General features: G+C 41.9%; 1 protein-coding gene across 6 annotated transcripts in view; it reads left to right on the plus strand.

Moving 5' to 3' along the window:
• ROR1 (receptor tyrosine kinase like orphan receptor 1) overlaps positions 1-24,989 on the plus strand; it is a 333,715-nt gene that overhangs the window by 285,067 nt on the left and 23,659 nt on the right. Inside the window, exon 1 of one of the 6 annotated variants that reach the window (XM_061633315.1) lies at positions 6,491-6,533. The exons of the other annotated variants lie outside the window; for them this stretch is intronic. The gene's annotated coding sequence lies outside the window, so the exon portion shown is untranslated. Of the gene's footprint in view, positions 1-6,490; positions 6,534-24,989 lie in introns of those variants that run through there. 6 annotated transcript variants of the gene reach the window in all.

Genomic DNA, 24,989 nt, shown 5'->3' on the forward strand with positions numbered 1-24,989 from the left:
GATAGGGAACCACTGCCACAATTAGGTGTCATGCATGCAGCTAGGACTGAGACTCAGTGTGGCCCAGCTGCTGTTATTCTTCCCTGACTACACATATTGATTTTTCACACATAGATTTTGCTAGCATTCTGAAAGTCTAGCCTTAATTATATCATGATGCTTATATTTTGTGATTGTCTTTAGATGAAAAGATGATTTAGAAATCCCAATAAATAAATAAATCTTTAAACGCACCCATAAGTGTGTAGTATCTTTAATTTGATAGGGAACCACTGCCACAATTAGGTGTCATGCATGCAGCTAGGACTGAGACTCAGTGTGGCCCAGCTGCTGCTATATCATAAACTCCATTATACCTACCTATCCGAATGCATTCTCCTTCCTCATAGAATTCCTGATCAATGTCCCAGGCTATGGTCTGAAGGCACACGAGGCTACCACCTTGCTGAAGCTGGGTCTAGTCAGTGCCTGGGTGGGAGACCTCTTGGGAACCATTTGTATGCCGCCTTCAGTTCTATTATGAAAGAAAGGTGGGATATAAATGCAATAAATAAATAATTGCTTTTAGCATTTTTTAAAAGGGCTGTGTCTATACAGTCTGAACTGTTCTGGATCAGGAGGATACGATCAAAGCTGTCAGTTTCAACATATGCACAGAGCATCTTGAACAGAACCCAGGTGTGAATCCTTGTTTGACTGCTATGGAAAATGCCAGTGCAAACACATAATGTCTCACTTCATCAAAGAAAACAGGAAATCGCTGCATTCATGGGGATTTGGATTGTTCCTGTTGCCACTATTTGACATACAAATTGGTTATGATAAAGTATCATTGGTGTCACATTGCAAATGGAAGTTAGAACAGATCATGCATCCTAGATCTAGTGGACTTTAGAAACATCCACAAAGTAGAGAGAATCTGTTTCTATTGATGAATTTTAAAGGGGTTTAGTGTGGTTGTTTGTTCATTTGCTATGGGGAGGAATAGAACATAGGTTCTTGCATGTTTTCTTCAGTCTGAAGGCTGATAGTTCTGGTTGTTATAGTTTTAACAGTTCTCTATGTGAACTAATTTAGATATACCAAATAGGTGGACCAACTTCTGTTGAATGAAAGCATGTTTTAATTTTATTTAAAAAGCATTTATAAACCACTTAATATTTAAAAATCTCTATGCAGGTGTCTTAACCGTCAGATAGAATGAAAAGCTCACATACTTTCCTACTAAGTTACAGTAGTCTTATATATGGTTGATTATGTAAATTATACTGGATCACAAATTAGCAGAGACCAATATATATAAATAAACTGGGGAAATGAAGCATTGTGAAAGCCATGTTATGCCTGTCACTGACAGAAACCATGTTACAGTCTACCAAGATTACATCATAACTGGGTATTTTTTTAAATCCCTCCAGCATGCAGGGTTATCTATTGGCTTGCACACATACCAGTCACATAAATTAAACATTCCCAGGTGATGGCCTGGGTGTTGCCAACCTAAGCTCTAGAAGCTGGCAGCAGCCTGTGGAATTCTTTAAAACAACAACAGAAAAGTAACTTTAGGTTTATTAATTGCAGCCTCTTGGCATGAGGAATCAGAGTTTGGGTGCTGATGGAAGACTTTCCATTATGGCTATTTCCGACTTTTAAAGTTGAATTGAAGAACCCATCGAGATACTCACTATGCATCATGTACTCATGTCAACTTACTGCATTAGAATACAGTGGTAAATATTCAGGTTTATCACTGAGTATGCTGTCAGATTCTACGATGGACATAGCCAAGGCAGACTTAAATTAGAAAATCTGAGAGTAGGTTAGGGACAAGGAGGAATGGTAGGGATATATTTGATAGGGAGATGTGGAGAAGAATAATTTGGATTTTAGAGGGTATGATAAGGCAATGGGTGTTTGGAGGGTCATGCAGAGCATGGAGGACTCTTCATATAGGGCAGGTGGGCACAGCATACCCAGAAGTCTTTTTGAACCTCCCCCCTGGAACCTATAACCCCATATCTTCTCTGTTCCCCACATTGATATTCAATATATTTCTTCTCCTTTCAAGACACCCTGGACTTGTTTCTATCCATCTCCAGTGCTAGCCAATTATCTCTGGACAGCACAGCCAATCACAGTCACTATGTACCCAGCCTTGTCTTTAGGGATTAAAAAAATGAAACAAATTGAAAACAGGCTTAGGAGTGCCTTGGGCTGGGTGCTGGACTCCTTTGCTCCTCCATCTTTCTTCCCTACCTTCATTTCCGTCTTGATTCTGCACTAGCCCCACCACCGCTTACATGTCTGGCTGTCCCACCAGGTCCAGTGGTTGCAAGCCACCACTGATGCAGAATAAGAGGAAGAGAAGTGGCAGTATCCTGGCATTCAGAGCCTTTGTGTCCCTCCCAGTTTTATGGACATGCAATGCCTGTAAATCTAAGACCACTTTGCAGAGGGCCCCCTCAAATGTTGAGCCACCCTAGCTTCCTCACCTTTCTTTCCAATTGTATCCCACCTTCCACTTTTCCTAATAGTCTCTTGCGCCATGTTAAAAATGTTAATTTTCTGTGAGAGTACATCTTCCACACTACACACTTAAAAGATCTATTGAATCTGACATAAATGAGGTATGCTAATTTGTATATTATTAATTTGCATAACTTTTAGAATCTTATTTTGATAATGTCTATTTTGAATATTGTTCTGTAATTATCCTGTTCACCATAGTAGACTTCTCTTAGGAAATTAATATTTTAATTTTAGGAGAGAGCTGTGTTTTAACTAGCCAGAAGCATGAAGGGTGTGTGTGTGTGTGTGTGTCTATATATATATATATATATATATATATATATATGTGTGTGTGTGTGTGTATATATATACATACATACATGTGTGTATATATATACATACATATATATATATATATATATATATATATATATATATATATATATATATACATATATATATATACATATATACATATATATACACACATATATATATATATACATACATACATATATATACATACATACATATATATATACATATATATATATATATACATATATATATATATATACATATATATATACATACACGCACACACCATTTGGCATTGTGTAGACATCTAGTACATAATACAATGATGTGTGGGGCAATTTACCTTTGGTTTTCTCTACTGGAAGTTACATGAGACATTGATGTTAAATTATATGTTTTAAAACTAGATTTATGGCTCATAAAAGGGAAAATTTAATTTAATGATGCTTTTATACATTGACTGTTGCTTAGTCTTGTTTGCTAAGCACAAGGGCATCATGGCCCTTGACACACTGATACATGAAGTGAAGGTGAAAGGCTGGTTTTTCATTTCTTTTAAGCAATTGCAGCTAACACCTTTATTATCATAGAACTGCATGAGGAAATCCTAAAACTGTACATTTGACTCCCATGTAAAAGAAGCTTTATTTATTTATTTATTTGATATCTTACCTGCCCTTCACCATAAGGTCCCAGAAATAGGATGGGCCTTGAAAATGAATACCTCAGGTGTCAAAGGCCACAGGAAGGAGGTGCATCTTCAGCATACAATGGAAATTAGCTAATGAAGGTGCCAGACACACCTATGTGGGGAGGAAATTTCACATCCTGGCAGCTGCCACAGAGAATGCCCTCCCCTGCCCCTCCCCAAACTTCTGAGGACAGCAGAACTACGAAGAGGGCCCCTCCAGTGGTCTTAACACCCAAGAGAGACTGTAGGGAAGGAGGCGGTCTTTAAAATATTTGGTTTCTAAGTCATTTAGGGATTTATACACTAATGTGAGCACCTTAAGTTGGGCCCGGAAAAGAACTGGCAACCAATGTAAAAGTTATTTATTTATATGCTCCCTGTTTTAGAATGAAACAGTGAAAATTCCTCATGATCCCAAAGCTAAACAGTACTTACATTTTCATTTTCTTAATCCCATATATTTCTGTGTTGTTGAATTGTTGCAAAAATTACTTACTGATAACTGGCCAAAAACACTTAAATCTGGAACCACAATACAATTATTGACTCTGCAGTTTGGCAGAACTGATGCAGGCGTTAACACCATAGAATGCAGGGTGAATGCCATTAATAATATGGGGGAGTGGGAGGAAGTAATAAACTGAGCAATTTGGGGTTTTCTCTGCTGGAAGGTTGATCTGTTCATATAATGATTCATAGTTTTAGAACTCAGAGGGTAGCTAAGGAAGCTAGAAGGCTGGGCAGCAGAATCTGCGAATGCATAATTCCATCTGTTTTTCCATTACAGCAAAATTCAGCTAGTAATACTGCCAACAGTGGGGAGACAGACTTTTGAAGTCCTCATCATGTTGACTGCTCCAGGCCTTTGTAGGCTGTGGAATGTTCATAACCTATAATTGATAGATAAAAATAGGATGTTCATATCTTGTTACCTAACCAGAACTTTCAGGATGAGATGGGCTATACACAAACCAACAAAGCAAGCTAGTCATGGGAAGGGGGGGGGTTGTCTAACAGCAACAACAGCAACAAAAAAAACCACACACTCAGTTCATTGTGGGTATCTTAATCCAAAAGGTTGTTTTGGGAAGAACAGGAAAAACTACAAGTGAAATGTTTTCTGTGCTAGAAGTCATGTGTCAATCCTATTCTTCATGCACATGCCATAGACTTGAAAGAGTTGGGAGACTTGAATCTTCAAAAAGAGTACATATTCATCCCAGTTCAGGCAAAGTTTGAGGCTTGCTCGTTTTATCTGTGATTGAATATCAGGAATCCAGAGGGCTGATCTGGTGAAGCCACACTCTTCACATACAACATCACAAGAATTTCAGATTTATTTCCAGGGGAGAAAAGTTTAACTTGTCCTTCTCAGTTTGGCTTCATTGCTGAAGTGTATATTTTCTGTGGTGCCTACCAGAAACTGAAAACAATCATTATACAAGAATCAGGGCAGGGTGATATATAGTTTAATGAGAATGTTTTATAACAGACAGACTTGTGAAGATGACATTGAAACCCAATATGAAGCTACTAAGACCAGATTCATTTATCGCTTTCAGTGGAACAGGGCAGATTGTAAGCTATGTGACCCATACCAGTTCCATTTAAAGCTAACAAAGCTGCCCATTGTTGTAAAGAAGTGTCAGTCTTGCAGATTTCAACTTAAACAAGTTTACCCAGTGCTTCACCAATCTTTAGAGTAGCCAGTGGTCTCAATCTTTGGGAATGTGTTTATTCAGTCTAGTAAAAACATTAAAAAGGGAATAAATCTCTGGTGACCTGAACTGCTTTTCACTGCTGCTTATAAACCATAGAACACATAGAAAGGACTTTTAGAGGTAAAGATAATATAGTTTGCATAGGCAGTGTGTGTATATTATTGTCTTGAGTGGTAGTTACAGAGGTCAGTTGCAAGTTATATTACTTCATCACAAAATCATTAAGGGTGTAGAAGACAGATTATAATGTGTTACATCATTTAGTCTGATAATTAAAACCATATACAGTGCTACAGTGTTGGCTATATTTAAGTAAGTAAAGTGAAAGAAATGTAATGGTAGAAGTTCCTGTTCAGAAGTCAATTGCTGTAAACAGGGTTAAACATTAACTTCACAATGTGGCAAGTTTATTGATCTTGTTAACAGCAAAAAATGTACAGTTATTTCTGTGAGAAAGCAAAACATTTATCCACCCCTTGTTAGATGTTTTTTATTTCTGAGTCAACTAAGACTCATGCCACCAGTTTTCATTTTTATCCCACGTCCTTGTATTGGCAAGTTATTTTTACATTCACTATTAAGGTTTATGTCCTGCTTTAAGAGATTTTAGTGAGATTGCAGAGTGGTGAGAGTTCTTCATTTCCAACTGCAGGTCCTTGCACTGCATCAGAATCTACTTTTGAAACTCCCCCCCCCCAAGTTTCAAAAGAGTGTCATCAAGAGACCTGTGGGCCTTTGTTTGAGAAATACTCTGAAGCTCCACTCTGTACATTATAGGCTGATGGTCTTGCCTAGCTTGGATTTGAACTTAAATTACTAATGTTAAGGCAGGGCAGCTGCATCATTGGGAATTGTTCCACATTTGTATTAATTTAGATATATGTTAAGATATAGTTCCTCTTTTGTGAGAGCAGACTACCCATGCCAAAATGAAGTATAACTGTCAATTAACAGCACCAATGAAATAGAAACAGAATTGTATGTTTTGATTCACATCTAAAGCATATTGCTCATAAATTTAACATTGCTTAATTGTTTTGGTAGCATATAGGCATATTTTTAAAAATAATACTTGGCCGAAGCCACAGCTGATTTTTTTAATGTACTTGTAAAATGCATGTTTTCTATTACCAGACCATGATAAGAGTTTCACTTGATATAAACCAGCTTTCTAGCCAGCCTAAGACTCCAGCTTTTTGACTTGATAAAGTGAAACAACACAAACATGCCATATCAACGTTTATTAATACAAGGTTCTCTTAGACGGCTTCTTTGAAATATCTTTGTTACCCCAGGTAATCATTTTTCCACTGATAAGCCAGATAAATGAAATGATTAATGCACACAGGGTTATCTATAGTAATTAACATTACATAGAATATCATAACAATTGACCTTGTCATGCAATTTTTTCCAGAAGAGCTTTAGCCATATTTACTATACTATACACAATTCATACATGGTGTCATTATTTTTTTAAAAAATATTAAATAATAGAATGACATAAAAAGCAAAATATTGTGTTATCTGTAAATTATTTGCATGCATTATATTGAGGATAAGGTTTTGCAGTTGTTTACCAAGGCCATTACTAGAATTTTAATGAACCCATCTTCATTATGTATTATCTTGTACCCCATCCAAAGCATCCACAATATATTGTTTTTTTTTCTGTTGCTTCTAAATAAGGTTTCAACTAAGATCACTGAAACCCATTTGTAGCTGATGAGCTTTGGGGTATCTTCTGAGGGTGAAGGAAGCTAGAAGAAGATGTGTGTGGTGGGACATGATGCTCCGTACCACTTTTGCATAACCAAAGACAAGGCAGGAAACATAGGGTTCTTTAATCCAGGGGTGGGCAACCTGTGTCCCTAGGCCTAATTTTATGTAGCCTTTTAAGTTCAAAAGTCCTCTGCATATGATCAGTTCAAACCTTTGGTAAGGTACTGTTGCTGTTCCATGGCAGCCTTCTGGGTAGAGAAGAAATGGGGAGGAATAGAGAAAAGGGGTGGCAGGAAAGAAAGGGAGAGAAAAGGTGGTGGTACATACTTTTGACTCCGCTACTACCAACAGCTACCTTCTACCCCAGCCACCACTAGCATGTGACTCCTGACATTGACCCCAAGGGAATGAAACCCTCAGCAGAAAAAAATATTCCCTACCCCTGCTCTAATCCCTGCCACAGCTTTCTTTCCCTTGTAATGGACAGCTGACTGAACATGAACTGCTGTCTATGCTATCTGTGGCTGTGAGCATGCTAGTCACATACAGCAAAGCATTTCCATTGGCCACACTTGGAGGGGGAACAGGTTGATCTGCTGATCAGCTGCAAAATCTCTTTGAAGCCAATTTTTAAAAATGCACTGATCCCTCCAGATTTTACAGTAAAAGGATTATTTGACTAGCGTTGTGTGCCCCCTTTTTCAGAAAAGAGAGATGGAGACGCACTGGAACTGGCAGAACAATGAGTGTGTCTCTACCCTATAACAGTGATAACTGCTTAGGGCTCCATAAAGCTATGCAAGCCACCTGGTCCTAGGTGCTATTTCTCTGCTGTATCCACATGTTGCTATGTCTATTCTGGTGTCTGATAACGGAATAGATTAATTAAGACTAAAAAATCTGGCTGCCTTTGAGCCGACATGCTGGATAATTTTTGGAGTTATTTTCACAGTCTTTGTATATTTAACCCTATGTAGCCATAAAGTGCCCAAGTCTCAGCAGGTTTACTTAGGCCAATCAAATGACTGAATGTCTAACAGCCATAGCAATGTTGTATCTTGGGAAACTTGAGAAGAAATTAGGCAAAATTCTAGAAACAAGCAAACTTGTTCCAAGAGAAAAGGATTTTCTATAAAATATTAAATATTCCAAATGATCAACAATATAATTTTATGTGAGAAACCCATCATCTATGAAGCCATTCAGGCTAGCACCAACTTTACAGCAGGAATTGTGCAATCAGAAGATGTAAGCACCAAGAAGAAATCTGTGTATGGCTGCATGCCTAGAAATAACATGACTTCTGTTCATAGTCTTTAAGGAAATATGGTCTCAAAATATATACATTTATATATTCCAAAGTTTTAAAATAAAATAAGGGCTGACATACATAGGGACTGTTCAGGATGAATGTTTAAATGTCAGTATTCAAGCTTGGGTGCACTAATACCATTTGGAGCAGGGGGAGGTATGTTGTGTTGTTTTGAAGATTATGTGTATGTCTAGGGATGCCAGGTCTCTGGCATTCTGCCGGAGACTCAGGGAAAAGAGGTCCGTCTCCGGCCTCCGGCTGTACTTCATTTAAAAAGGTGGATCTCCGGCTTTTTATTGGCCCCCTCACCCACGCATGCGTGATTGACCACTCATACGTTGGGCTGTGGCTGGCCGACTTCCGCTCTTTATCATTCAGGCAGGCAGGACTTGAGCAGCCGCCACAGTGAGGGACCTCTCCAGCAGCAGCCCCTGCCCGCTCCCGCCACCACCCACAGAACATACAGGCTGAGGTGAGGCGTGTGAGGGTGATCTGATGGCCCATGGGTGGGTGGAGGCGAGCGGTGGCAGCGGAGGCTAGGCTGGGCCAGCCTGGCTTCCTCAGTCCCTCTTAGCCCTGGCCCGGTCCGGAGCCAGTTCCCCTGGGGCTCAGGCTGCTGCAGTCTCTGGTTGGGGGGGCATCATGGCCACTACTGCGCCCAGCATCTCGAGACGGGGCCCACGCGGCCTGCTGTCAGCCTCAGCAGGAGCCGTGGAGGGCAGGCCGGGCCGGCTCCTTAGCCCCGGAGCCGGTTCCCCTGCTCTGAAAAGGACGACCGCCGGCTTCACCCCTCCTGCTGTGGGTGCCGCTGGGGGGGCCCATCGCGGCCGCTGCCCCCCAGCAGCGCCCACAGCAGGAGGGGTGAAGCCGGCGGCCGTCCTTTTCGGAGCAAGGGAACCGGCTCCGGGGCTAAGGAGCCGGCCCGGCCTGCCCTCCACGGCTCCTGCTGAGGCTGATAGGCTGCGTAGGCCCCGTCTCCTAGCAACCGCTGCCGAGATGGGGCCCACGCAGCCTGCTGTCAAGAAATTCTTTTTTTAGTTTTTTTTACATCAGTTCCAAAGTTCAGATCAATTCGAAAGTTCAGATCAATTCCTCGCAAACCTCATGTTTTAATTTTTTTAGTACAAAACTATTTTGCAACTGGGACTTGTACAATTGCCAGTGAGCTCTTTCCCCCCAAATGCTCTTTTTTTGTACAAAAAAAATGATGTATGGATTTACCTAATCTCCTCAGAAGAAATTTTGCTCCAAGGGGAGGGGAAAGTTTATTTTAGAATCGACTCTCGTGTGTGTGTGTGTGTGTTTAAAAGCTTTTTTATAATAGAGTTTTATTGTTTTTATGTTGTATTTTTGTATACTCTAGAGTTTTAAATATTAAGCAGTTTAGCAACACTTTTAAATAAAATAAATCAAACTAAAATGAACATCCCAAATTAATGCACAAATGCAAATTTCTCTAAGATTCCCAGTTACACCATGCCTTCTCCTCAGTCTTGGCAACATATGCAGGATGGCAGATAATGGGGGCAGTTATATTTAATTTTCCTCCTCCTGCTGAAATCAATGAAAGGGAAGTTCCTTATGGGGAAAAGTTCTGCTGTTGACATGGATGAAGATTCACTGGTATAGGATCTGGTTTAAGTGGGCTGCTTTTCTGTGCTGCCCATATCTTCCCCCTTTGTCAGCAGCTCTGTGAGCATATCTTCACCAGTTGAATAGCTCTGTCAGCAGTGTTTTCCACAAGTATATCAGGGGAATTCTGCTGGTATGCGCTATTCTGGCAGCATATCTCAAGATCTGCCTGCATAGTAAGGCTTCTACTACTTCCTAAAGCTGCACAGTTGGAGGATACCGAGAACAGGATTGTGTCCTTAAAAACCTGGCTCCAGACCCTTGTTCAAAATCCTATATACTAATAGCAAATTCATTCTCTGACTGTACATATAAATAAAACATCATGCACACACACAATGGAGCCTGCCCTCCACGGCTCCTGCTGAGGCTGACAAGCCGCATCGGACCCGTCTCCTAGCAGCCGCTGCCGAGACGGGGCCGACGCATCCACCAGTTCCTACAGTGAAAGCACTTTGTTCATTCTTTCTGTTTTTCTTTTATAAAGAGTAATACTGTTTATAATGTTTATAATGGTTGAAAACATCCCTTGGATGTCATCCACTTCTCTTTTGTAAGAGAGATAAATGTCTAAAACCAGCTGCAATTTCATTGCTTCAGTGGGTCTCTATTCTAGTTGGGGCTAGCAATTGGATTATGATTAGCAGATTGATTGGTGATGTAACCTGCCTTTGTTCTCTTAAAGATAGTGTTTGTTAATAAAAAAATTGTTTGTAACCTGGTGCTATTGGTTTTATTTCTGTCACATTTTTACCTTTACCTTAATACTAGAGGTAATTGTATAATTGTATAATTGTGATTGCCAACTGCTTGCCTAGAATGCCCTCCCTTGTCCTTAACATGGCTGCAACTGTATCTACTCAGAAGTAAGTCCTATTTAGTTCAGATCTTGTAAGTTCAGGTCTGTGGCTTCCTTTATGGAGTCAATCCATCTCTTGTTTGGCCTTCCTCTTTTTGTACTCCCTTCTGTTTTTCCCAGCATTATTGTCTTTTCTAGTGAATCATGTCTTCTCATGATGTGTCCAAAGTATGATAACCTCAGTTTCATCATTTTAGCTTCTAGTGATAGTTCTGGTTTAATTTGTTCGGACACCCAATTATTTGTCTGTTTTGCCTAGAATGTCCTCCCTTGTCCTTAACCGTATCTACTCAGAAGTAAGTCCTATTGAGTTCTATGGGGCTTAGTTCCTTAATAAGCATGTTTACAGTTGCTGCCTTCAGGGGCATCTATCTGTGCTCCCATCTAACATCTCTGCAACACTAAACTCCTTTCTTCCAATAATGGCCAAGTCTGAGGGCACGTAAACCCTTCTTGCCAGAAGCAAGTAAACTAGAAGGCATCAGAACTGCACCTCCCAAGAAATGTCCCTAATGTCCTAGTAAGAGTTCTACCCAGAAGTTGAAGGGTTATGCTGACCCTTTGGTATGTGTTGCTGTGGTTGGTATGGTATTGCATTTAGGGAAGCATCACTGCCTTTTTTCATTTTCTGTTTGCATTTCATGTACCTTTGACCCTCCTCCCTTACATCCATAGAAGCAACAACAGTGGTTCCATGTGGTCAACTAAACCCCTAAAACCCATTGATGATGTGCCTTGTTGGTTGCATGATGGTTTGTTTTTTGCCCACTAATGGTAAAAGAGAATTCACATATTTGAAAGTGTGGCTGCAGTTGTTGTTCCCAAGCTGCTGCCTGTGAAGGTAGACCAAACCATGGGTGTTTTCTCTCTGTCAATTATTACTCACTGGAATTGGATTGGCTGTCCAAGTGAGTTTATAGCACCCCACAGAGTAGACAGAAAGGGTAGACAATCTTCTTTCTCTTACACATTTCTCAGACCTCTTTCTGAAGTGAAGGGTCAAATCTGTAAAGAAGTTTGGAGCAGCCACATTAAAAGATAAGGCCAGGGCATTCCATGCAGGGGGTTGTCAACCCTGCTTGGATATGGATGTCTTTGCAGAGGATCCCTAGTCAAGCATTACTAACAGCACAATCCAAACTATATCTACTCAGAAGTAAGTCCTGTTGAGTTCTATGGGGCTTAGTTCCTTAATAAGCATGTTTATAATTGCTGCCTTCAGGAGCATCCATCTGTGCTCCAATCTAACATCTCTGCAACACTAAGCTCCTTTCTTTCTATAATGGCCTGGCCTGAGGGCACGTAAACCCTTCTTGCCAGAAGCAAGGAAGCTAGATTAAATGTTCCCTAAAGGTGTTGAACTGTGACCTGGGAGACCAGGGTTCGAATCCCCACACAGCCATGAAGCTCACTGGGTGACCTTGGGCCAGTCACTGCCTCTCAGACTCAGAGGAAGGCAATAGTAAACCACCTCTGTCTGAATACTGCTTACCATGAAGACCCTATCTGGGACCAACTTGAAGGCAGTCCATTTCCATTTTGCATCACCCTAAGCTTGTGAGAAAGAATGACCTTGTCACTTCAGATGGACCTAGGAACACCCTATTTTAGGTAAGATTTCTATTTTAATCTCCAGAGAATTTGTTTTGAATGGCATGCTCCAAGCAACTGCGGTTGATACAATGTATCATGCTTAATGATGTCACTAGGGCCCGCCCCGTGACATCACTAGGGCCCGCCCCCATTTTCTCAGGTTTTTGGATGGCTCCGACCTGGCAACCCTAGTATGTGCTTACTTGAGCCTTGCTCCAAAGTCTTCCCTTAGGATTCCCAAAGACTCACTTTTCCCAGCTTAGGAAGCAGCAAGACTCCAAAATCTAAGGCCAGGGCCAGGATCATTTGCAAGAAAACCTCTAGTAGAGACCCAGAATGAAAAAGACCTTTTAACTTGAGGATTATCGTGGCTGCCTATGATGGTGGTGGTCTTTCCTGTCCCCAGGAATCATGAGATACATTCTATTCTCCTCATACTCTCATATCTTCTTAGACCCACTAGAAGTAGAAGAAGTATAATTTGGTAATTTTGAAGAAAGCACTGACTCTTTGGCATGAGTCAGTTCCATTTGTAAATACAGAGACAACTCTTAATTTTCACTGAAGCACATGCCCATAGCTGTCTGTTGCTGTAGGAATCAGTTTCTTATCTCAAGAGCAATCTCTTTCCTGACTCTTTCAGGCTCCAGTTTAATCTAGCTCCCGAGATTCTTAAAGCTGGCCAATTATTCCCCAATGAATAGCTTCTATTTATACGTGTCTATCAGGAGTGGAATTTATGAAAGACACACAAGTTATGTGAACTTCTAATGTTTTCACAGTTGTTTAACCACTTCATCTATTTTATCTAAGAGGAACCGCATATAAGAAATAAGGACAAAACAGCTGTCCCAAGTGGCATTAGAAAACCAAGGCTCTGAACCAAACAAGCCCCAGATAATTTATCAGCAGCAAAAAGTTGACTTTTTCTCCTTCACATATATTCAAACTGAAGGGAACAATTTCTTGTAATGTTTAATGAACTGCCTTTAATAAATTTTAAATAGACTGTGCATACTCTGAAATTATGTCTCAGCAATTTTAGCCCTTCTGCCTTCAGTAACAAATAATGTTAAGCAAATGGATTATCTACATTCTCAGGTATCTTTAACTTATCTTGGAGTGCCTTTCTATCAATAATGTTTATTATTGATTGATTGATTGATTTTTATATCCTGCACTTCCTTCCAGTAGGAGCTCAGGTGGCACAATGTTGCATGACACTAATTCACAACTATAGATATAAGATATTGATTCAAGCAGCCATCTGCTCCCTAGTCAGACCAAGGGTTGTTCTTACTCAGTACTGGATACCCTCACATGCAGTGTCACTTCAGGGATTCAAGAAGAAGTCTTTTCTAGCCTGATTACTTAATATGCCTTACTTGGAGATGCCAAAGATTAAATGTGGTAACTCCAATGATACATGTGCTCTGTCACTGAGCTATATATCCCCCATGCCCCCAAAAATAACTTGTATCTTTCGGTATAGATTTTTAGTTCATATTTAGATATTTTAACATTTGCCCTATTCTGTCCATATCAGTCCTGGGAATTATATATACGAGCAGAAAGGGAAGTTCCCACTACTGTGATGTTACTGGTCTCTCACAAAAAGTTTTGGGTTTTTTTAGAAACAAATAAAATAAAATTCAGTAAGAGGTTCTATACCTACAGTAAGTTTCTGCCAATAGACAGAAGGGACTTAATCCTCACTTCTGTGAATTAACTGATTCAGTTAAAAGGTAGCGGTGGGGTGACTGACCTGAAAAATACTAGTAAGCAAAAATACATTCACAACTATGGTAATGAAAAAAAATCTCATTGTAAAATATATCACACAATTGGGTGTTTTATTTTTAACATGATATATTAAATTTTAGTACCAAAATTTACAAAATTCCAGGATTATGTTACAAGAATAGTACAATAGTCCATTCTAAAACATGACTTATCTTAAGATATCCATTAAAATAAATGAATATTTTACATTATTGTCTGAAAATAACTCAAAGGTTTTTTGTCAAAACTCCACTGACAAGCTAGCCAACTAGCCAATTTCAAAATGTATTTTCTCAAACATCACTGGAAGTACCTTTCTGTAACCTACTTGTCTCCTCAGTGAAGCCCACACATAGGAAGTGGTCTTATCCAAAGGCAGAGCAGCAGTCCAGCTGGTTCAGTATTGTCTACATTAACTGGCAGGAGCTGTCCAGGGTTTCAGACAGGGAGTATTTCCCAGACCTAACTGGAGATGCCAGAGACTGAACCTTCTGCATGCAAAACAGTTGCTGTGCCACTGAGTTATAGCCATTCTCCAACAGTCTCTAGCCAATCTAGCTAAAATGCCCTCTTTTCTCAAAACTTCTTCCTGCTCTGTAGGAGGAAACTTGTCATTATGCAGGAAAGTCACTATGGGCAGTGTTCAACTAACTCGTTTGTCAGCACAAGGATTACCACTAGCAACTTCCCCTTCTCCTCCTCCATGTGCCCCACACCCTCCCCAAATGTGCTCCAGAGGATTGGGGGAACTCCTGGAACACATGTAGGGGGTGCATGGGGTAATAGGGGAGATAGTCCCATTGTGCTGGAAGTAATCCTTGTGCTGATGGGATCCTAACTTAAGCACTATGTTGGATACAACCCTATGTGTAGGATCATCTCCTATGAAGCAAGGAGTTGTAAGAAATGGGGTTCTGATTTTCTTGTATTGTAATCCTGCAATATTGTAGTTTTTGTCACTGAAATTGGACTTGTTTTGATTTTTTTTACTGTTCTGCTTTTCATATTATGATCCTGCAATACTGTAATTTTAAACTGATATTCATGTATTGTATGAATGATACCAAAGGATAAAAAGTGATTGTTTTACTCAGAGTTTTTCTTTAGCCACATGTCCTGTCTCCAGCCCATTTACAGATCCCAAAACGTATAAAAAAACCTTGACACACCGCTACCACCATCTAGCTTATTAAGAGATAAGAAGAATGCTTTGACGTCCTCTTATGAAAAGAACAAAAAAGAACCCCAATATTATCTGGGAATCAAAATCAATTAACAAGAGCCAGATGAATTTGTAATTAAGAGTAACAGAATGTTTGTGAAAAATTAATGTCTACAGGATATTTAGAGATCATAGGTTACGTGACATTTTAAATTAAGAAGCAAAAAACACCTTCAAAATGGTGAAAGCATAATTTAGAACATACACACACACACACACAAAATTTTTAGGCATTTTATTCTACTGTCTGGCTAGGGTGTTATTGCAAGACAGAGTCTCATAGGAATGGGTGAGAATTTCAATTCAGTTCACATTTCAAGCAGAATTTATCAAATTCACAATTTCCAAAACAATATGAGAACTGAAACACAGCCATTCTTTGAAATTCGCATTTATTAGAATTTTGGAATGCAGTTCGCCAACTAAATAATATTTATAAAAATGCATATATTAGGGGAAAGTGTGCATAAAAATGAATATATGAGTGACAATAACATGCAAAAAGGCATGAAATGATGAGAAATGGCTTGCAAAAATGTGTACTTTTGTCAAAATTACCTACAAAAATGTGCTTATTTGGAGAAATTTGCACTAAAATGGCGGAGAATTTTCATGAGGATTTAAAAAAAAAATCTGCAGATCGCTGTAGAAATGTAGAGAACTGAATTTAACATTGGAAAAATGACAAACTGAGAGAACCAAAACAGACAGATCTTTCCATCCCTATCTGTATCTGACAATCTTTTTTGTTTTTGCTATGGGAGACGAACACAGCCACTCCTCTGAAAATTTAGATCTATATTTTTGTGATGATGCAATCATGTTATAACAGTTTATATTATTAAATTATGCAGTGTGTTAAAACCTAGTCAGCACCCTGTTAGTTATATAAATCATTTGGCATTTCAACATGGGGTCACTCAGATATTTCTTCAGAATAAAGACTCTTTGGAAGAAGGAGGAAGTTCATCCTATAGTTACCAAGTTATAGACAACATCTCAGATATCATTCCATACAAAGAGAAAAACATTCTCAAATTTCTCTGATTTGTCTTTTGATATACAGAAGAGAAAGCCAAACTGAATTTTGGGCATAGGGTGATCCTTGTTGACCACAGCTATGCAAGGCCAGGCTTTCATCAGTCAGAGAAGCTGATAAGATCTGTTTGTATGTTAGCTCTCCTCATGTGATCATCATATGAAGGAGAATGGGAAGGAGCATGCTATCGTCGTTTCCCTGTCATGTCACAAGTACATCAGACTTCCCTCTGTAGACATTTGCAGAGGCAGGAGTGGTGGTGTGGTGGGCAAGTAGAACTTGCCCCCACTCTCCCCTTCATCACACAAGAGGCACAATGCTAGTTCTCATATTCAGTTTTAAAGAGGAGACATTAAACTGAGCATTCAAATACTGATCCATTAATTTTACCAAGGAAAAATAAATATAAGAACACTTCACATACAGCAGAGTTGTCTTGACAGGAAGAAAGAAGTTCCTCTACAGCAAGGGTGGGTAATATGTGGAAGAGAAAGCTTGCAGGATCGGACCAAAGGCTCATCTAATCCATCATTCTGTACTCATGGTGCCAACCAAATGCCTATGGGAACCACACGAGAAGGACGTGAGTGCAACAGCACGATTGTTCTTGGACTTGCAATATCCATCAGAATAGTCAGGGATGATGAGAGTTGTAGTCTACCGACATCTGGAGGGCCACACGTTCTCCACCTCTGCTCTTAAGCATTTACAGGGCATTCAAAACTGAATTAGCATCACTTATCCAACAGGATGAAAGGAGGTTGAGATTTGGTGCTTCTGTGTTGGGTGGCAAACTCTGATACATAAAAGACATCAAACACACTCAAATAATCAGAGAGGTTATTTACAATAAATGTTTAGGACCTTAGAAATAGGGGTCTGGTTTGGTTCAAACTTTAAAAACCTGTCCTATTTAGGTCATTTCCACCACAGGACTTGTCTTTGACTTTCTACTCACCTCAAGGACAAGGGTGTATGCTTCTCTTCCTTAATTATGTTTTCCTGAAACTGCATATCGGATAAACCTGAGGTTCCTTTGCTTTTAGCAGGTTCCTTAAGGAACTTGTGAACATATCTCCACCCACCACTGAGGGCTCCCACACACATTCAAGGAACATGTGAATGGGTTCGCAGGGTCATGTGGGCTAACCTCATCCCCCGCCATGCCCAGCAGCCATCTGGGTGTTCAGTGAACGTGAGAAAGGGCTGTTTATGTATTGACCCTCAATGCTGGTCCAGTCAGTAGAGTCCCTTCTCAAACTTGCTGAATCCATGGACCGTGGAAAGCTTGGCCACCAGCCACGCAGTTGAAGCAACTCCTCACATGTTCCTTGAATGCAAGGGGAAGGTTTTTAACACACACCCCCCTATCTAATTGAGAAGCTGTTTGAACTGATTGCAACCTGTAGTCTTTACCTCAAGATGGTGTTCCTGGTAACAGTTACTTCATTTTGAAGAGCTGGTGAAATTTTAGCTCCCCAGTATGTCAACATACACAAAGGAAAAAGGTGATGCTTCAGCCAAGGTATATTATTTGAACTAAAGTTCTCTTGGTCTACCTTGTCTGAACCCTTCATGAAAGAGTAGTCCTATTCAGTTCTCTTGACCCCCAATAAAATTATGAGTTTGTTGGACCTGCTTCTTCCCACAATCCCCCACATGTTGGCGGTTGAACTTCTGCAGTGGGGAGCCTACTCTGCTTGAGCAATTTAGAACACTGGAGCCTACCTGAGTAGAGCAGACAGCCTATTGCAGATGTGCAGCCCCCAACATGTGGAGGACCAGTGATGGGGTAGGACCAGTGGGCTCATTTCTGCTCTCCCCACCACATGATAATATTCACATTGGGAAGTGTGGGGAGGGAGAACACCTGAATAGGGCTGCTGTGTGCCTGATATGAGGTTAGATGGCTCAGTGAGATGAAAAGTTCTGCAAAGCCTATGGCAGTAACAAGAGCCCTCTGTATTATCCTTGTAGGGAAGACAGCTAGCCAGTCTCTAATATGGGACTGCACAAAGACATGAGGGGAGATGCTTAGAGATAACAATTATTTGAATTGCACATACAACTACCTGCACTAAAGACCAGATGGTCTCTCTAATCTGTACCTAGACTCTTCACCAACCAGAGGGAATTGAGCGAAAAGGCTTTGAAGTTGCAAGTAAGCAAGCACAGAAAGAAAGATCTCTGCAACAGAGCAACAGAGATGGAAGAAGCTCAATCACATTCCACCTCAAGTCATTTGCTTCTGGGCACTTTGTCAACAACAATAGGGGAGGAGAAGAGGGAAGTGGCAGGAATCTGGCTGGCCAGTCACTAGGCAACACCAAATATCAGTATGAGATTTGCTGGCATACTACAGCCACATATATGTATAAAAAGATACTCTGGGCACTGTGTACACACTTTGGAATAACTCTTATTCTAAGTACCCTCTGGCAGTGTATTTTTAATTTTTTTTTTTTTGCAAGTAGTAATATGTGCTCAGTTAAAAACTAGCCAGCATATATATCTTAAGTTTTGTCAATTAGTGTATTTCACTATTCATGAAATTGTTAGATCTGGTCAGCCTGTTTTTTACTTAAATTCATAGCATTGGTTCACCGAGTAATATTTATTAAAACATATACCATAACCATATATTAATATACTATGTTTTTAAAGCTTGACACTAAGTGATGCTGGTGAGAACATAATCGTGCAATCCTAACCATGACTACTTAGAGTTCAGTAGGGATTACTCACAGGTAATCGGGTTAGGACTGCACCCTAATCTCTCATTTGAAGAGGTGGAATCAAAGCTCCAAAATTGTGCCTGAATGCCCATTTCTGTGATTTTTAAACATGCACACAAGGCTATACATTGTGTTCCTTCAGTACTGGAGGAGGATGAACAGCTGGTTCAGCTCTCTTTCTGGGCTTTAGCAAAAGGAACAACTCCAAAGAGGAATGGCAGGAACTGTGGGAGCGTCTTCCAGGGGTCCTACTGAGCAGTGGCAATGAGGAAAAGGTGGAAAAGCAGCAGGAGTTACAACTGTCCACAGGGAGAGGACTGCCACAGTGAGGGCAGCAGCTGTTGTTCCTCTTCCTCACTGCTAGTGACAGTGGAAGAAGTGTGGGACAGGGAGGATTCATGTGCAGACATACCAGGAGAGGGTTAATTGCTATCCTGATAATCTTCACTTCCTCCATCCTTGATTTTATTCATTTATTCAATACCACCCATAAAACTTAAGCATTTTGGGTGATTTACAGAAAACATTAAAAAATATACAGATGACCTGTCTAGAACAAACAGTGAGTCTTCCTCCCCCCCCTTTTATTGTTTCCCCCACTACATCACTCCTATCCTGCTGAACATGACCTTTCTTTTGGCTTTAAAGGTTTTGTGTATGTGCAGGTCCATCCCTGGCATTCCCTGGTGTCCTCTTCTCTGTTGATGGAAAGGGAAACTCCTTCCCAGGGACTATAAAAACTTAAAACCAGCCCAATAGTTTGCACTGGTTTTTCAGATCATTTGTCTTGGAAGCAGCCTCTGATATGAAATAGAATAGAAGCCATCATATTACTGCCCTACATTTCAAAGGGAAGGCCTATGAAGTCCTTTATTAAAGACTCCTTTCTTCCTTCCTTGTCATGGCAAACCTGCAGCACCAATTTCCCTGTGATACCATGTGATAATTATAGAGCCATTCACCTTAGGAAGCCTCTGTAGAATGTATAAATAATGTCCTGAATCTAAAATATTTCCATAAACATACTTGAAATATGCTGTCATTTTATATGGTCACAGCAGGAATGATACTTTATGCTAAGTATTGGAAAAATAAATAATGCCCTTGACTACAAGAATGGTATATTAAATTATAGGACTTTGCAGCTTTAAGTAAGATTGCTTGGATTTAATGGGTAAAACAAGGGGAGAAATATTTAATGGTTTTGAAAAATATTGGAACAGTAAACAAGGGGAGATAACCGCTAATGTTCTCCCTTTCCCAGTTACATAAGAGCTTTAACCAATTACATCTTTAGAAAGATAATATTCTTGCCAATGGCATATTTGTGATTTTTAGATTTTATTTTGCATTCATATGTGTGTTATGACCACCATCCCAGCAATTTGATTCCTTTTGCTAATTAGTTTATCAGAACATTACATGTACATTTTAACTTACCTATTTTTTATTTATTTTCTAAATAACTTCTGAAAGCATGAATAATTAAACAAGAATGTATAAAAGATTTGATATGAGCATCTGTAATGTAAAGAATTATATAATAGGAGGCCTTATCTTTTACATAATTAACCTTTGGCCCTCTGGATGTTGCTGGACTACAACTCCCATCATCCCTCCATTGGCCATGCTTGCTGAGACTGATGGGAGTTGTAGTTCAGCAACATCCAGAGGGCCAAAGGTTCCCCTCATTTGAACTGTAGACTGACCAGCAGGAATGTGGAACCTAGGGCCATCCAGATGTGCTGGATTACAACTCCCATCATTACTGACCTTTGGCCATTCTTGCTGGGGATGATGACAGATGAAATCTACAATATCTGGAGGGCAACAGGTCACCCATCCCTGCCATACAGCTTCTTACTTCGCAGCTTTCACCTTGAGGTTTTCTGTGTCTGACATCATATGATGTCAGGTGCAGGAAAAGTGGCTGTGGTTCACCCAAAATGGCAGAGTGTCCTGCCCAGAGCCCGAGACATAAGACGGAGACGAGGCTTGGTTTAATTCTCATTTTATTAGAGTGATGGCTACGTCCAAAGCAGTGCGCTTCATAAACCTGTCTACTCTAGCTCACTACTTTCCCTAGCTAAGCTACCTAAATAGTCTCTGCAGCATGTGAGGAGAGTTGAATCAGCACTGGAGCCTGAGTGGGCACCTGCTTAAGTAGGGAAGGTCTATGCCCGTAAACGACAGCTCATCTGAAGGCTCCTCTCAAGGACCTTTTTCTCATGCCGTCTTGTGCGGGGTGGGGGGGGGCGAGCCTCCAATAGTCCATCTGACAGCAGGGCTTCAATAGGCGATGGCTCAGCTTCAGGGAGCGGGAAGCTGGTTGGTTGGGAAGTGTTTGAAGTGCCAGGCAGGGATTCCTATGGGGGCGTGGTTGGTGCATGCAAGAGGTTGCTTCCCAACAGCTCAGGCGGGGGCTCGCAGGCAGAGTGGGAACTGCTTTGATGGGGGGGCTGGCCGAGGGAGTCTCCCAGGGACCTCATCCTCATCTGACTCCTCTCCCTGAGCTAACTCCTGGGGTGCCTGGGGTGCAACATCATCCTCCCCTCCATGCACCATCTCCCCCCACCCCCCTGTGCTTGGGCTTGTCCGGGTAAGCATCTTGGAACTCCCTCACCAAGTCTGGCACATGAACGTTGTCAGCTGATTCCCATGAACGCTCCATCTGGTTGTGTCCCTTCCAGTGAATCAAATATTGAAGCCGCCCTCGGCACTTCCGCAAGTCCAAAATCTGCTCCACTTCATATTCCTCTTGTCCATTCACCACGACGGGGGGGCGGAGGCAACTCTGGCGTTCGGTGGGGATCTGGGGGGGGGTGTTCCAGAGTAAGCAGGGAGCGATGAAACACTGGGTGTATCTTGAAGGAAGGAGGCAGCCTCTGACGAATAGCCACTGGATTGATCTGAGCCTCCACCTCAAAGGGCCCCATCTTTCAGTCTTCTAACTTATGGCAGCACCCCCGTGTAGGCAGGTAATGCGTGGACAGCCACACCCTGTCTCCCACATGGATTACGGGCCCCTCCTGTTGATGTTGGTCTGTAGCTCTCTTATAGTCCGCATTTTCCCTCTCTAGTTGTTCCCTTAATAGCTCTTGCCTGGAGCTCTTACACAAAGTCTTCGGCTGGTGGCAAGGAGGGACTACCGTGTGGGGTGATATCCCAGGTTGGCAAAGAATGGAGTCTGTTGCGTGGTAGCATGCACTGCGTTGTTTGTTTGTTGCATTTGTATACCGCCCCATAGCCGAAGCTCTCTGCGCGGTGTGCAACCATTAAAAACATTAAAAGCATTAAAAACATTGTTGTAAGCAAACTCCGCTAGAGGCAAAAAGGACACCCAGTTGTCCTGCTGGTAGTTGACATAACAGCAGAGATATTGCTCTAATGTGGCGTTCACTCTCTCAGTCTGAACGTCCGTCTGCGGGTGATGAGATGACGATAGTCTTAGTTCACTCTGGAGCAGCTGCCACAAGGCACGCCAAAACCAAGCCATAAACTGTGTCCCTCGGTCCGAAACTAAACTATCTGGGAGGCCATGCAATCTGTACACGTGCTACACATACAGTTGAGCCATGTCTTGTGCACGGAATGAAATGCGCCATTTTAGTAAAAGCATCCACCAACACCAACACTGTTGTTGTCCCCTGTGAGGAGGAAAGGTCAGTGATGAAGTCCATGGTTACCATCTGCCAGGGATCCGGGGCCACCAAAACACCCTGGCGACTAATTGCAAGGTTTTGAAGACTCCAAAGTGCCCAACTGTGGTGGAGTCATGACACTGACACAGGACCTTGGCTCTCATGTCTCCCGGGGAACATGTACATGGCGTTGTGATGATACAGCATCCCCCCTTCAGTGTGTAGCCCTTTGCACTCCCAGTAGGCTGCTCCTCTAACTCTGAGTGCTTCCTGGACAGACAGATCTTGTTCTTGCGCCATCTGCAGATCCTCCACCCAGGAGTCCTGGCACACCCCTGCCACCATCTTTTCAAGGGGTATGATCAGTTGAGGCGGTCTCGAAGTTGGATTCTCCAGGTGTTCCGGTTTGCGGGATAGGGCATCTGCCCGCTTATTCTGCGCCTCAGGAATGTAATGGATCTTGAAGTGGAAGCGAGCGAAGAACTGCACCCAGCACACCTGTCTCTCTTTCAACTTATGGGCAGTGTGGACGCTCTCCAGGTTCCAATGGTTGGTGTGCACCTCAATCTCGTGCTGTGCTCCTTCCAAAAGGTGTCGCCAAGCTTCAAACGCATGGCCAACAACTCTTTTTCCCACACAGTGTAATTTTGCTTTGAACTTGTCAACTTCTGCGAAAAGTAAGCACATGGTCTCAGACCCCCCGCCCCCGTGCTGGTTGTAAAAGCACAGTGCCAATGGCCTCGTCGGATGCATCTGTCTCCACCACAAAGGGGCATGCTGGGTTTGCGTGTTGCAGCACGGGTTCCGAGGCGAACTGCACCTTCAGCTCCTTGCACGGCATCAGTCCAGCGAAAGGGACCCGGCCCTTTCAGGCAGTCTGTGAGCGGCACAGTCTTGTCAGAGTAATTAGCAATGAACCAATGGTAGTAGTTGCCAAACCCCAGGAATCACTGAAGGTCTTTCTTTGTTTTGAGCGGCTGCCACATGAAGACACAGTGAGCCTTGCGTGGGTCCATCTCCACCCTGGTGGGGGAAATGTGATACCCCAAAAAGTTCAGTGTGGTCAGGTCAGAGCTGCACTTCTCCAGCTTGGCATAAAGATGATGTTCCCTGAGACGTTGTATCACTGCCCACACATGTTTCTCATGTTCCGCTGGGGAGTCCGAATATATGAGGATATCATCCAGATACACAATCATGAACCAGTCCAAATAGTCCCTAAATATGTCATTCACGAAGCTCTGGAAGACTCCTGGTGACTGGGATAGTCCGAAAGCCATGACCAAGTACTCAAACTGTCCATAAGGTGCCTTAAACGCTGTCTTCCACTCATCTCCCTCCTTGATTCGTACCAGATTGTAAGCTACCCTCAAATCCAGCTTGGTATAAATTTTGGCCGACGTTGCTCCAGCATCTCTGTGATGAGCATCAGGGGGTAGCTGTTGGGAATGGTGATCTTATTCAACTCTCAGTAATCGTTACAAGGGCGTAGCTCTCCATTCTTCTTAACAAACAGCAAAGGGGCCACGGCCAGAGACTGGGAGGGTCGAATGAAGCCTCTCTTTAGGTTATTTTCCAGGAATTCCCTTAGCGCCGCCAGCTCTGGTTCTGGCAAAGAGTAAATCCACCCTGCAGGGATGCGCGCCCCTGGTATCAGGTTTATGGTGCAGTAGTATGGTCAATGGGGGGCAACTGATTGGCTTCTTTTTTGTCAAACACATCCTGGTACTTCTCATACTTGTCCGGCAGGACTACTCTCTCCTGCAATACAACTCCAGCCACAACATCGGGGGGGATTCTCCTGCGGTTGGCAGTGCAGATGGCAATATCCCGAGGTAAACACCACCACTGCTTCATCCCAGAATATGGTGGGGTTGTGCTGAACCAACCAGGGCATTTCCAGCACCACTGGGAAGCGAGGCAGGGAAGCTGCGTAGAATGACAGTATCTCCACGTGTCCCGGGATTTCCATTTCTAGCATCTCTGTTGCCCTGGTAACAGTTCCTGACTTTAAGGGCCTCCCATCAATGGTCTCGGCAGACAAGGGCTGCTCAAGCATTTGGGTGGGCACACCATGCTCCTGAGTGAAATTCCAGTCCATAAAACTTGACGAAGCCCCACTGTTGATCATGGCATTAACCTGGAGACTTCACTCCAAAGGAAGCGTCAGTTGAACCGACAGATAAAGGGCAGGCTGCGACAGGAGGAGTTGCT

This window comes from Rhineura floridana, chromosome 6, assembly GCF_030035675.1.
Source record: "Rhineura floridana isolate rRhiFlo1 chromosome 6, rRhiFlo1.hap2, whole genome shotgun sequence".
Taxonomy (NCBI): domain Eukaryota; kingdom Metazoa; phylum Chordata; class Lepidosauria; order Squamata; family Rhineuridae; genus Rhineura; species Rhineura floridana.